The sequence below is a fragment of the Zea mays genome, chromosome 2, assembly GCF_902167145.1.
Source record: "Zea mays cultivar B73 chromosome 2, Zm-B73-REFERENCE-NAM-5.0, whole genome shotgun sequence".
Taxonomy (NCBI): Eukaryota; Viridiplantae; Streptophyta; class Magnoliopsida; order Poales; family Poaceae; genus Zea; species Zea mays.
In genome coordinates, this window is record NC_050097.1 from 101,162,584 (window position 1) to 101,175,435 (window position 12,852).

Here is a 12,852-nt window from a genome sequence, read left to right on the forward strand (position 1 = left end):
GTGTGTGCAACAGTACATCCCCGCCATCCTTGTGTCTTCGAACAAGGGGTGGCAGCGCCGGTGGTTTTACCTCCGGAACGACGATGGGAGGCTCCCGTCGTTTTCTCAACGAGTGGTGACCGCCGCCGGCAGCAACTGGCGCTATGGGGCCCCGCGCGAGAGGCAGAAGAATCTCCAGCTCCTTCTAGAGGCCTTGCAGGAGCTGCGAGACGGAGGGCTCACCGCCGCGGGGGTGGTTGCCGCCATCCATCGCCAGAGGGTGCTCCCCTTGACGGAGCGGTGGCTGCTGCTTTCGGAGATGGCACCGGGGATCGACTTTGAGGGTTCGCAGATGTCCTCGGTCCCCCTCCCCGCTGATGACCTCCACAGGCGGGTAGCTGGCACGGTAGGGAGGCTGGATGCCGGTGCCCTTACCCAGCCCTCGATGTGTCCCGAGCGTGGGTGCATATCCCTGGTGAGTGTCCGCTCCTTCTTCCTTCTTGTGTCGGATTGCCCTTGGTTCTCACAGCCGAGATTTCTGTCCGTCTCCAGGAGTTGGGGTTTCACAAGCCTTCTCTGCCACCGGTCCCGGAGGACGCGGTGGATCGAGCCACGTGGAGGGTCGCTGCGGAGAAGAAGAAGGAGAAGAAGGACGCAAAAAAGGCTCGGGCCCGCGAGCAGATGCAGGCTCGGGACGCCTTGGAGAGGCGTCGTCGAAAGTAGGAGAGGGACGGGCTCCCGAGGGAGCCGTCGCCGGAGACGCCTGACGACGACGACGATGATGACGAAGACGACGACATGGCGGCCCACCTTGGCCTCAGCCCAGATCTGCGGCTGGGCCAGGGGTCGTCGAGCCAGCCCCCAAGTGGGCTGGCGCCGTCAGTATCCGGGGCCGGGACATCAGGGTCCCGGTCTGAAGAACAGGGGCAGACCGAGGGGGTACTTGACCCCTTGGCCGAGGTAGTTGAGGTAACCCCGGGGAGTCAGGCCGACCCGCCTGTGCCCCAAGAGCCGTTGCCCATGCCGGCCGCACAGGAGGTTGATCCTCAGGTCGTCGTGACTGTGCCTGGGCGGACCGTCCCTTCGGCGCCCCAGGTGCCCGAGGCGGGGATGGTGCCGAAGCCGGCAGCGGGGCAGACCTTGGCGGCGCCGGCGGGGGTCGAGGCCCGAGGGGCCTCCCCGCAGGCACGATTGGCCATGGTCCGGAGTGGGTAAGTATCTGAGGATACCTCTGTCCCGGTTCCTTCTTCATGTGTCCTGATCCTGCCTTTCCTTTTCCTCCCAGCAAACGGAGGCATGGCTCGACCGGTCTGGCTCCCCGGAAGGTCCTCAAGACGGCATCGGCCTCTGCAGCCAGTGCCGCACCAGGCCACGCCGGTCGGCTGGCCTCCTCACAAGATGCCCCAAAGCGGGGGGCTCAGGCGGCATGGGTTGCCGTGGGGCGAGCCCCTCAGGCTGACCCCTCTGCTGAGGCGGCCGTCGTGCCGGGGGAGACTGCTGGCGCGGCCGTGACCTTCACACCATCTGACATGTTGCCGACGCCGGCACCAGCCTCTACCGAGGCTATTGTCGTTCTGCCCGTGGAGCCATCCGTCGCCGTCGATGCTGAGATGGCCGAGGCGCTGCTACCCGAGGCCGGTGATCGGAAGCCTGCCCCCTTAGTCGAAGAGGTACCCGATGCGCCGACCGCAGGGGGTGCCTACGCCTTGGAGGAGGGGGCGCAGAACCACGGCCCGTCCTGGGGAGCGGCGACCTTATCCTCACGCGGCGCAGTCCCAATGAGCAGCGTGGGGAGGCGCTCCGGTTCTGGACCCATGGTGCCTCGAAGCCCCTCTTCGTTCTTGACGATGAGCGAGAGGAGCAGTCTCGGGACGAGCTCCACGAGTGTGCCGAGGCAGCAATGGGGTCACTTCGGTCGACCATGGAGGTCCTTGCCAGGAACATTCCTAGGATCCTCCAGGTAAGGATTTCAGGCATACCTTTCACGTGATCAAGGCATTCTTTGTGACTCCCCTCTTCCCTTCCTCAGGATCTGATGGATCTGAGCACCGCCAAGTCGTCGTTCATCCGTCGCGAGGCCGATGTCTGGGGTTCGCTGCGGTTCCTGAGGACCGCGCTTGCCGAGGCTACCGAGCGCCTCTCCCAACGGAGCGCCTAGGCGGCGGACCTTCGGTTGCTCTGTGACGAGCTGGGGGCAGAGGCAGCGGTGGCACGCGCAGAGGCGCACCGGCGGCAGCTGGAGCTTAGCCAGGTCATTGGTGAGCGGGACCAATCTCGGAGCCAGGCCGCCGAGGCTGAAAGCCGGGCTGAGGCCCTTGGAGGCCAGCTAGCCGAGGCGTCTGCTCGGGCCGGAGCCCTTGCGACGGACCTGGCCGTGGCCGTCGGGTCTGATCAGTCCGCCCAAGCCGTAGCCTCGGAGCAGCGTGCCCGGGCTGAAGGTATGTCTTGGCTGTTTTGAGACTTTGATTCAGCTTCACTCTTCAACTCGTGTTTGAAGGATTCTGTTTTGGCTGTTTGCAGAGTTCGAGTCTGCCCTCAACGAGTCCGCCAAGGCACTTGCCCAGGCGGCTGAGCAGAAGGAGGCCGACCGCGTGGCCATGTCCGAGGCTATCTCGGCCTTCTGTCGGGTCTTTGGTCTTGACGACGTCCCCTCGAGAAGCTCCCCCCCAGAATCGCCTGCAGGCCTTGGGTGACCACGCGCGCGGCAGACTCCACGAGGCGCTGCATCACGGCGTTAGGCGGGCCTTCGCCGTACTCGCTTCCCACTACGATGTGGATCTGGAGCGGGTCAACGAGGGGTACTGCCTTCCCGACGAAGATGAAGCTGCCCTGGCCGAAGTTGAGAGGCTTGACGTGGCCGCCGCGGGCCCAAGCGCGGTGCTGGCGTCCTCCTTCGAGGTGGAAATCCTCCCGCTTGCACCGCCGTCCGAGGCCGGAGCGGATCTCGCCGAGGGTGGAAACGAAGCCGAGGGTGCAGCTCCTCCCCCGGGCGATGCCTGATTTTGTCGGAGCAGTTTATTTTGAATATGTATGTGTCTTTCGCGGCCGCCGAGGCCTGAACACTTTGTCGTCGTGATATAAAGTTGTGTCTCTTTTCCTCCTGTTTCGCGTATTCGGACTTGTTCGTCAGTAGCAGGATCGCTTTACCCAAGTAAGAGTTATTTTTTTGCGGTAGGTGACGAGTGAGGTATCCGTATCCCGGAGGCGTAGGAGTCCCTAGGCTCGGTCGGCCTTGCCGCTTATATGTACTCTTATTCGTTTCTCGGGGTTCTGTTACTGATATAGCCGGGAAACACGAAAGTCGTTTTGGTGGAAGACTTTTTTCGAGGAAAATTTTGACGCAGAGGGGGTTCCCCCCTTCTAGCCCCCGAGGGAGGGTCGGGCTTTGCCGAGGCAAGGCTGACCCTTCCTTGATGGTTAGACATTATTTGTGTATGTAAACGAGGTATACGAACGACTTGAAAACATCTTAAGGGTAGAAGCGACGTAGCTGTCGGATGTTCCAAGCGTTGCTGTAGACCTCGCCTTGACTGTTGGCCAACTTGTATGTTCCAGGCTTCAAAATCTTGGCGATGATGAATGGCCCTTCCCAGGGAGGTGTGAGCTTGTGGCGCCCTTGCGCGTCTTGTCGTAGCCGAAGCACCAAGTCGCCCACCTGGAGGTCTCAGGACCGAACCCCTCGGGCGTGGTAGCGTCGCAGGGACTGCTGATACCGCGCCGAGTGTAGTAAGGCCATGTCCCGAGCCTCTTCCAGGTGGTCCAGTGAGTCTTCTCGGTTGGTCTGGTTGCTTTGGGCGTCGTATGCCCTCGTCCTCGGAGAGCTGTATTCTAAGTCTGTGGGCAAGATAGCCTCAGCCCCATAGACTAGAAAAACGGTGTGAAGCCCGTGGCTCGGCTTGGCGTCGTCCTCAGACTCCAGACCACCGAGGGGAGTTCCTTCATCCATCGCCTACCGAACTTGTTGAGGTCGTTGTAGATCCTCGGCTTGAGTCCCTATAGAATCATGCCGTTGGCACGCTCTACCTGCCCATTCGTCATGGGGTGAGCTAAGGCGGCCCAGTCCACCCGGATGTGGTGGTCCTTGCAGAAGTCCAGGAACTTCCTGTCGGTGAACTGGGTGCCATTGTCGGTGATGATGGAGTTTGGGACTCCAAAGCGATGGATGATGTTGGTGAAGAATGCCACCGCCTGTTCGGACCTGATGCTGTTTAGGGGTCGGACCTCAATCCACTTGGAGAATTTGTCGATAGAGACCAGCAGGTGCGTGAAGCCCCCGGGTGCCTTCTGCAAGGGACCGACGAGGTCCAGACCCCACACAGCAAACGGCCAGGTGATGGGTATTGTTTTGAGCGGGCAGGTGGGTCTGCTTGCGTAGAATTGACACCCTGGGCAGGTGTGTACAATCCTAGTGGCGTTGGCCACCGCGGTTGGCCAGTAGAAACCTTGTCGGAAGGTGTTTCCAACAAGGGCTCGAGGCGCTGCGTGGTGACCGCAAGCCCCCGAGTGTATTTCTTGCAATAACTCCTGACCTTCGGCGATGGATATGCATCGCTGGAGGATGCATGAGGGGCTGTGGTGGTAGAGCTCCTTTCCATCACCCAGCAAGACGAACGACTTGGCGCGCCGCGCCAATCGCCGAGCCTCGGTTCCGTCGAGGGTTGCTCTCCTTGGTGGAGATATTGCAGGTACGGGGTCTGCCAGTTTCGATTAGGCGGGACCCCATTCCGCTCCTTCTTGACGCGCAGTGCCTCACCCTCGGCGGCCGAGGGTGCCTCGAGTTGAGCCGAGGGTGCCTCGGGCAGGGCCGAGGCCTTCTCGGGCTCGGGCGTGTCGTCGGTCCTGACGGAGGGTTGATGTAGGTCTCGGGAGAAGATGTCCGGGGGACCGTTGTCCGCCCCGAGGCTATTTTAGCCAGCTCGTCCGCAGTTTCGTTGTATCGTCGGGCGACGTGGTTGAGCTCGAGCCCGTAGAACTTGTCTTCCAGGCGCCGAACCTTGTCGCAGTAGGCTTCCATCTTCGGGTCGCGGCAGTGGGAGTTCTTCATGACTTGGTCGATGACAAGCTGCGAGTCGCCATGAGCGTCGAGGCGCCGAACCCCTAGCTCGATGGCGATGCGCAACCCGTTAACTAGGGCCTCGTACTCGGCCACGTTGTTGGACGCCGGGAAATGGAGGCGCAGCACGTAGCGGAGGTGTTTCCCAAGGGGTGAGATGAAGAGCAGGCCCGCGCCCGCTCCTGTTTTCATCAGCGACCCGTCGAAAAACATGGTCCAGAGTTCCGGTTGGATCGAAGCTGCTGGAAGCTGGGTGTCGACCTATTCTGCCACGAAATCCGCCAAGACTTGGGACTTGATGGCCTTCCGAGGGGCGAACGAGATTGTTCCACCCATGATCTCCATCGCCCACTTTGCAATCCTACCCGAGGCCTCTCGACACTGGATGACCTCCCCCAGGGGGAAGGATGACACCACAGTCACCGGATGAGACTCGAAGTAGTGTCGCAACTTTCGCCGCATCAGAATTACCGTGTATAGTAGCTTCTGAATTTGCGGGTAGCAGATTTTGGTCTCGGACAGTACCTCGCTGATGAAGTAGACCGGCCTTTGGACGAGCAATGCATGCCCTTCTTCTCGTCTCTCGACTATGATCGCGGCGCTGACCACCTGAGTGGTTGCGGCTACGTAGATCAAGAGAGCTTCTCCCGCAGCGGGGGGCACCAGGATGGGCGCGCTTGTAAGGAGCGCCTTTAAGTTCTCGAGGGCTTCCTCGGCCTCGGGGGTCCAAGTGAAGCGCCCGGTCTTCCTTAAGAGGCAGTACAGGGGCAGACCACTTTCGCTGAGGCGCGAGATGAAGCGGCTCAGAGCCGCAAGGCATCCCATGACCCTCTGTACTCCTTTCAAGTCCTTGATAGGCCCCATGTTGGTGATGGCCGCGATTTTCTCTGGGTTGGCCTCGATGCCCCGCTCGGAGACGATGAACCCCAGGAGCATGCCTCGGGGGACTCCGAAGACACACTTCTCGAGATTGAGTTTTACGCCTTTCGCTTTGAGACACTTGAATGTCGTTTCAAGGTCAGAGAGGAGGTCGGAGGCTTTCCTCGTCTTGACTATGATGTCATCGACGTAAGCCTCGACCGTTCGACCAATGTGCTGTCCGAACACGTGGTTCATGCACCTTTGGTATGTCGCGCCTGCATTCCTTAAACCGAATGGCATAGTAATATAGCAGTACATGCCAAGGGTGTGATGAAAGAAGTCGCGAGCTGGTCGAACTCTTTCATCCTGATTTGGTGATACCCTGAGTAGGCATCAAGGAATGACAGGGTTTCGCACCCAGCAGTGGAATCCACGATTTGATCGATGCGAGGCAGAGGGTAGGGAACCTTCGGACATGCTTTGTTTAGACCAGTGTAGTCTACACACATCCGCCATTTCCCACCTTTCTTTTTCACAAGCACAGGGTTGGCTAGCCATTCGGGATGGAATACCTCTTTGATGAACCCTGCAGCCATCAGCTTGTGGATCTCCTCGCCTATGGCTCTGCGCTTTTCTTCGTCGAATCGGCGAAGAGGCTGCTTCACGGGTCGGGCTCCAGCTCGGATATCCAGCGAGTGCTCGGCGACATCCCTCGGTATGCCAGGCATGTCCGAGGGACTCCACGCAAAAACCTCGGTGTTTGCGCGGAGAAAGTCGACGAGCACTGCTTCCTATTTGGGGTCAAGCTCGGAGCCGATCCGGACTTGCTTGGAGGCGTCGTTGCTGGGGTCGAGAGGGACGGACTTAACCGCCTCTGCTGGCTCGAAGTTGCCGGCGTGGCGTTTCGGATCTGGCACATCCTTGGAGAGGCTCTCCAGGTCGGCGATGAGGGCCTCGAACTCGGCGAGGGCCTCAGCGTACTCCACACACTCCACGTCGCATTTGTACGCGTGTCGATATGTGGATCCGACGGTGATGACCCCGTTGGGGCCCGGCATCTTGAGCTTGAGGTAGGTGTAGTTTGGGATGGCCATGAACTTGGCGTAGCATGGTCTCCCTAGCACTGCGTGGTAGGTTCCTCGGAACCCGACCACCTCGAACGTGAGGGTTTCCTTTCAGAAGTTGGAGGGAGTCCCGAAGAAGACGGGCAGATCGAGTTGCCCAAGGGGTTGGATGCGCTTCCCGGGGATGATCCCGTGAAAGGGCGCCGCACTAGCCCGGATCGTGGACAAATCGATCTGCAAGAGCCCGAGGGTCTCGGTGTAGATGATGTTGAGGCTGCTGCCTCCGTCCATGAGGACCTTGGTAAGCCTGACGTTGCCGATGATGGGATCGACAACGAGCGGGTACTTCCCCGGGCTCAGCACGCGGTCGGGGTGGTCGCCTTGGTCGAAGGTGATGGGCTTGTCGGACCAGTCTAGGTAGACTGGCGCCGCCACCTTCACCGAGCAGACCTCCCGGCGCTCCTGCTTGCGGTGCCGAGCCGAGGCGTTCGCCACCTGCCCACCGTAGATCATGAAGTAGTCATGGACCTCGGGGAACTCCTCTGCCTTGTGGCCTTCCTTCTTGTCGTTGTCGTGGGCTTTGCCACCTTTCGCCGGTGGCCCGGCCTTGTGGAAGTAGCGCCGAAGTATGACACACTCCTCAAAGGTGTGCTTTACGGGACCCTGATGATAGGGGCACGACTCCTTGAGCATCTTGTCGAACAGGTTGGCCCCTCCGGGAGGCTTCCGGGGGTTCCTGTGTTCGGCAGCGGCGACAAAATCTGCGTCGGCGGCGTCGCGTTTCGTTTGCGACTTCTTCTTGCCCTTCTTCTTCGTGTTGCGCTGAGCGGACGCCTCAGGGACGTCTTCCAGCTGGCGTCCCTGAGGCTGCTTGTCCTTCTGGAAGATGGCTTCGACTGCCTCCTGGCCAGAGGCGAACTTGGTGGCGATGTCCATCAGCTCGCTCGCCCTGGTGGGAGTCTTGCGACCCAGCTTGCTCACCAGGTCACGGCAAGTGGTACCGGCGAGGAACGTGCCGATGACATCTGAGTCGGTGATGTTGGGCAGCTCGGTGCGCTGCTTCGAAAATCGTCGGATGTAGTCCCGCAGGGATTCTCCCGGCTGCTGGCGGCAACTTCGGAGATCCCAGGAGTTCCCAGGGCGCACGTATGTGCCCTGGAAGTTTTCGGCAAAGGATTTGACCAGGTCGTTCCAGTTGGAGATCTGCGCAGGAGGCAGATGCTCCAGCCAGGCTTGGGCGGCGTTGGAGAGGTACAGGGGGAGGTTGCGGATGATGAGGTTGTCATCGTCCGTTCCACCCAGCTGGCAGGCCAGCCGGTAGTCCGCGAGCCACAGTTTCGGCCTTGTTTTCCCCGAGTACTTGGTGATGGTAGTCGGGGTTCGGAACCGGGTCGGGAACGGCGCCCGTCGTATGGCCCGGCTGATAGCTTGCAGACCGGGTGGTTCGGGCGAGGGGCTTGGATCCTCCCCGCTGTCGTAGCGTCCCCCACGCCTGGTGTGGTAGCCTCGGCGCACCTTCTCGTCGAGGTGGGCTCGATGGTCGCGGCGGTGGTGCTCGTTGCCGAGGCGACCCGGGGCCGCAGGCGCTGTGTCCCGCGTGCGCCCGGTGTGGACCGAGGCTTCTCACATGAATCGGGAAGTTGCGACGCGATGCTCCGGGGGGTACCCTTGCCTTCGGGAGGCAGAGCTTTCGGCCCGTCGGACCGCGGCATCCTCTAGGAGATTCTTGAGTTCTCCCTGGATACGCCGCCCCTCGGTGGTGGATGGTTCCGGCATCGCTCGAAGTAGTATTGCTGCTGCAGCCAGGTTCTGGTCGACCCCACTGGAAGCCAGGGGCAGCCTTGCCCTGGCATCGTCAGCGATGCGGTGTTGGACGTCCTGGGGCAGATGGCGCGCTTCTTCAGCTGGTGCTCGGCCTGCCCACTCCTGCCCGATGTTCTGCCGAAGTTGCACAAGTTGTCATGCTTCCTCGTCGAGCCTGGCCTGCATCTCACGGATTTGCTCGAGCTGTGCGTCCTGACCCCCCGCAGGGACTGGGACCACAGCTAGCTCTCGAAGGATGTCAATGCGAGGCGCAGGCCTAGGGGGATCGCCGTCCTCCGGCATACCAAGGTGGTTGCCTTCGTCGAGACCCCCTAGATCGACATGGAAACATTCGCGACTTGGGCCACAGTCCTCGTCGCCGAGGCTGTGGCTACCATCGGAGCAATCGGAGAGGCAGTAGTCACATGCGGTCATGAAGTCCCGCATGGCACTGGGGTTCCCAAGCCCGGAGAAATCTCAACCATAGTCGGGCTCGTCATCTTCTTGGGAACCCAGGGGCCCGTAGGTCGAGATGGCCGTCAATCGGTCCTAGGTTGACCACATATGGTACCCCGGAAGGTTCGGATATGCCTTTATGAAAGCGTCCACCGAAGCGGGGTCGCTTGGTGGGTCGAAGCTGAATCTAAAAGGCACAGGGTGGAAAACGGACGGTACCTCTTGATCGACGGATGGTGACGGAGTCGCGTCGGGGACGGACTGCACAGTTATCTCAGGTACGAGGCTAATGCCCAGCAGGTCCTTTGCGAGCGTGCTGGCGTCATCCGTCCGCTTGGGGTTGGCATGTTGCGGGGAAACGACGCCCGTCTTCGTCTCAGACGCGAGGTCAACGCCTGACGTGTCCCCCGCTGGGGCATCGGCATCGTCGACTTGCTCGACAGCCGACGAGGTGCCGCCTCCTGCTTGGCCATGGTTGCCCCGCCTCCTACTCCGTCGGCGGGGAAGGTGATGGGACAGACCCGGATGCTGCTCTTCCGCCATGAGGGGAAGACGTCGTCGATTCCGCCGCCGGCGGGCGGGCTGAGGGCCGCCATTATCGTTGTCACGCGGCAGAGGAAGGAGTACCATGTCGTAGCTGTCGTCGAGGGACATGAACTCGAGACTCCCAAAACGGAGCAGCGTCTCGGGCTGGAGAGGTTGCTAGAGACTACCCATCTGGAGCTTGACGGGAATCTGTTCATCAACACGCAGCAGGCCCCTACCTGGCGCGCCAACTGTCGGTGTTTTGACCCCGGGGGGTCCCTGGACCGACGAGTAAATTGTCACTGCATGTCCCAGCCCAGATGGGTCGGCGCGAGACGGAACACAAGGGTGAAACAATAAGGGGAACCGCGGCTCGTGTTGTCCTGTGTCTAGGGTGGATGCGCTTGCAGTAGGGGGTTACAAGCGTTCGCGAGGGAGAGAGAGAGAGAGCCTGCTCGTCAGCCCGTCCTCCCGCGCGACCACCTTCTCGTACGAGGGCCCTGGACCTTCCTTTTATAGACGTAAGGAGAGGGCCCAGGTGTACAATGGGGGGTGTAGCAGTGTGCTAACGTGTCCGGCAGAGAGGAGCCAGAGTCCTATGTACATGCCGACGTGGCTGTCGGAGGGGTGTTGGTGCCCTGTTCATGTGATGTCGTGGTCGTCGGAGGAGCGCTTAAACCCTGTAGAAGCACAGCTGTCGGGGCTGTCGGGACCTTGCTGACGTCTCCTTGCTTCCGTAGGGGGCTGAGAACCGCCGTCGTCATGGAGCACGCGGGGTGTCATCATTACTTGTTTTACCGAGGCGAGCCAGATAGGACGCCGGTCTTGTTCCCTGTAGCCTGAGCTAGCTAGGGGTAGGGTAATGATGTATCCCCCTGCGACGGGGTTGGTCCGAGCCCAAGGTCGGGCGAGGCGGAGGCTCCTCCGAGGTCGAGGCTGAGTCCGAGCCCTGGGGTCGGGCGAGGCGGAGACCGTCGTCCGAGGTCGAGGTTGAGTCCGAGCCCTGGGGTCGGGCGAGGCGGAGACCGTCGTTCGAGGTCGAGGTTGAGTCCGAGCCCTAGGGTCGGGCGAGGCGGAGTCCGTCTTCCGGGGTCGAGGTTGAGTCTGAGCCCAGGGGTCGGGCGAGGCGGAGACCATCGTCCGAGGTCGAGGTTGAGTCCGAGCCCTGGGGTCAGGCGAGGCGGAGCTTCCTATGGCGCCCGAGGCTGGACTTGGCTACTGTCAGCCTCACCCTGGCGGGTGGCACAGCAGTCGGAGCAGTGCAGGCGACGCTGTTTTCCTGTCAGGTCAGTCAGTGGAGGGGCGAAGTGACTGCGGTCACTTTGGCCTTGTCGACTAAGGAGCACGCGTCAGGATAAGGTGTCAGGTGATCCTTGCATTGAATGCTCCTGCGATGCGGTCGATTGGCGCGGCGATCTGGCCAAGGTTGCTTCACTGCGAAGCCTGCCCGAGCTGGGCCTCGGGCGAGTCGAAGGTGCGCCTGTTACTTGAGGATGCCCTCGGTCGAGGCATGAATCTATCTTGGTCTACTGTTCCTGCCCGAGGCTGGGCTCGGGCGAGGCGAGATCGTGTCCCTTGAGTGGACGGAGCCTTCACCTGAATTGCGCCCATTAGGCCTTTGCAGCTTTGTGCTGATGGTGGTTACCAACCGAGCTTAGGAGTCTTGGGGGTACCCCTAATTATGGTCCCCGACACTAATAGTAATAAATACTTGATCAACTAAAAGCAACTGCTTTAACCTTAACTCCACATATATCTAGTTCACTTTAGCCAAATGAGACATTTGCTGAATACGTTGATGTGTACTCACCCTTGCTTTAAAAACCACTCCACCCCAGGTTATCCCCATTGCAATCAGTGCTCAGGAGGAGATGTAGACAACATGGAAGACTTTGAGAAGTTTCAGGACTATGATGAGTTCTAATTGTGTTAGTGACAAACACCCAATCAACTGCATGTGAAGGCCTTATATGTTATGTTTCGTATTTCGCACTTTGATCACGTTAATGACAATGTTTTGTTAATGACTCTATGGATGTTCTGAACATCTTGATGTAATAAAGTATTATTTTTACTATTTATTTTGAGCAATGTGTGATGATGTCCAACTATGTAATCGCTGTGTACGTGAGTTTCTGATCCTGACACGTACATGGTTCGTATTCAGATTGCATTCTAAAACTAGGTGTGACATCACACATATATCTGTGCATTTTGCTATCATCGTATCCTTGTTAGCTGCAAAAATTGAATCACGTAATTAGTTAAATTAAATTCGTTGCTTTCATCTGGTTCATGTTTTACATGGTCGAATGCATGAACATACAGTGGAGCTAGCTTATTATCATCCTCATTTATGGGCCGAAAAAGTTTTTGGTTCATATAATTTTCTATATATTATATATTTATATCAGTAATATAATATTAGTGTTAAGATAATATTTTATCACACGGATTTTACTGATTGTTTCGTATCTATTTTTGCCCTAATTTTTTTACTTCCCTTTGATTAGGGATGAAAACGGTCGGAAACGGTATTTATTCGGTAATCAGTTTTTTAGTCATTTTTCTTTGATTGCGAATAAATAGGATATAAAATCTACAATACAAATTTGTATTCTTGTTTTTAACATCCAGCTTGTAAAGATTCATAAAAGGTAAACCTCAAATTCATCATATATTTTCTCAAATAATAGATATAAACTTCGGTATGGATTCGGAAATAAATTCGGTAATTTTTTCAACGTTTCGTGTTGTAGGGAGCAAATAATACATTAAACAATTTGTGTAATATTTTATTCATATTCGTACTAATGCGCTAGATAACATAATAAAAGATCAACATTAAATTTTATGCATATCTATTTTAAAATATAAAATTTGTTCTAACAGTTTCCATTACCGTTTTCATCCCTACCTTTGATAATGCACAAGCGGGCGGTAACCGACGAATTTTGATTGGATTTCGCTACAACAGCCTCGGTTCCCGCTATCGTCTCGATAGCATGTTGCGTCTAGCTGGATCCGCAGATCTCGCTCGTTTCTCGTCGAGACCTGTATTTACCGGATCTCAACGCTCTGGCGGCAACAAATAGCGTCGCGGACGCCCGC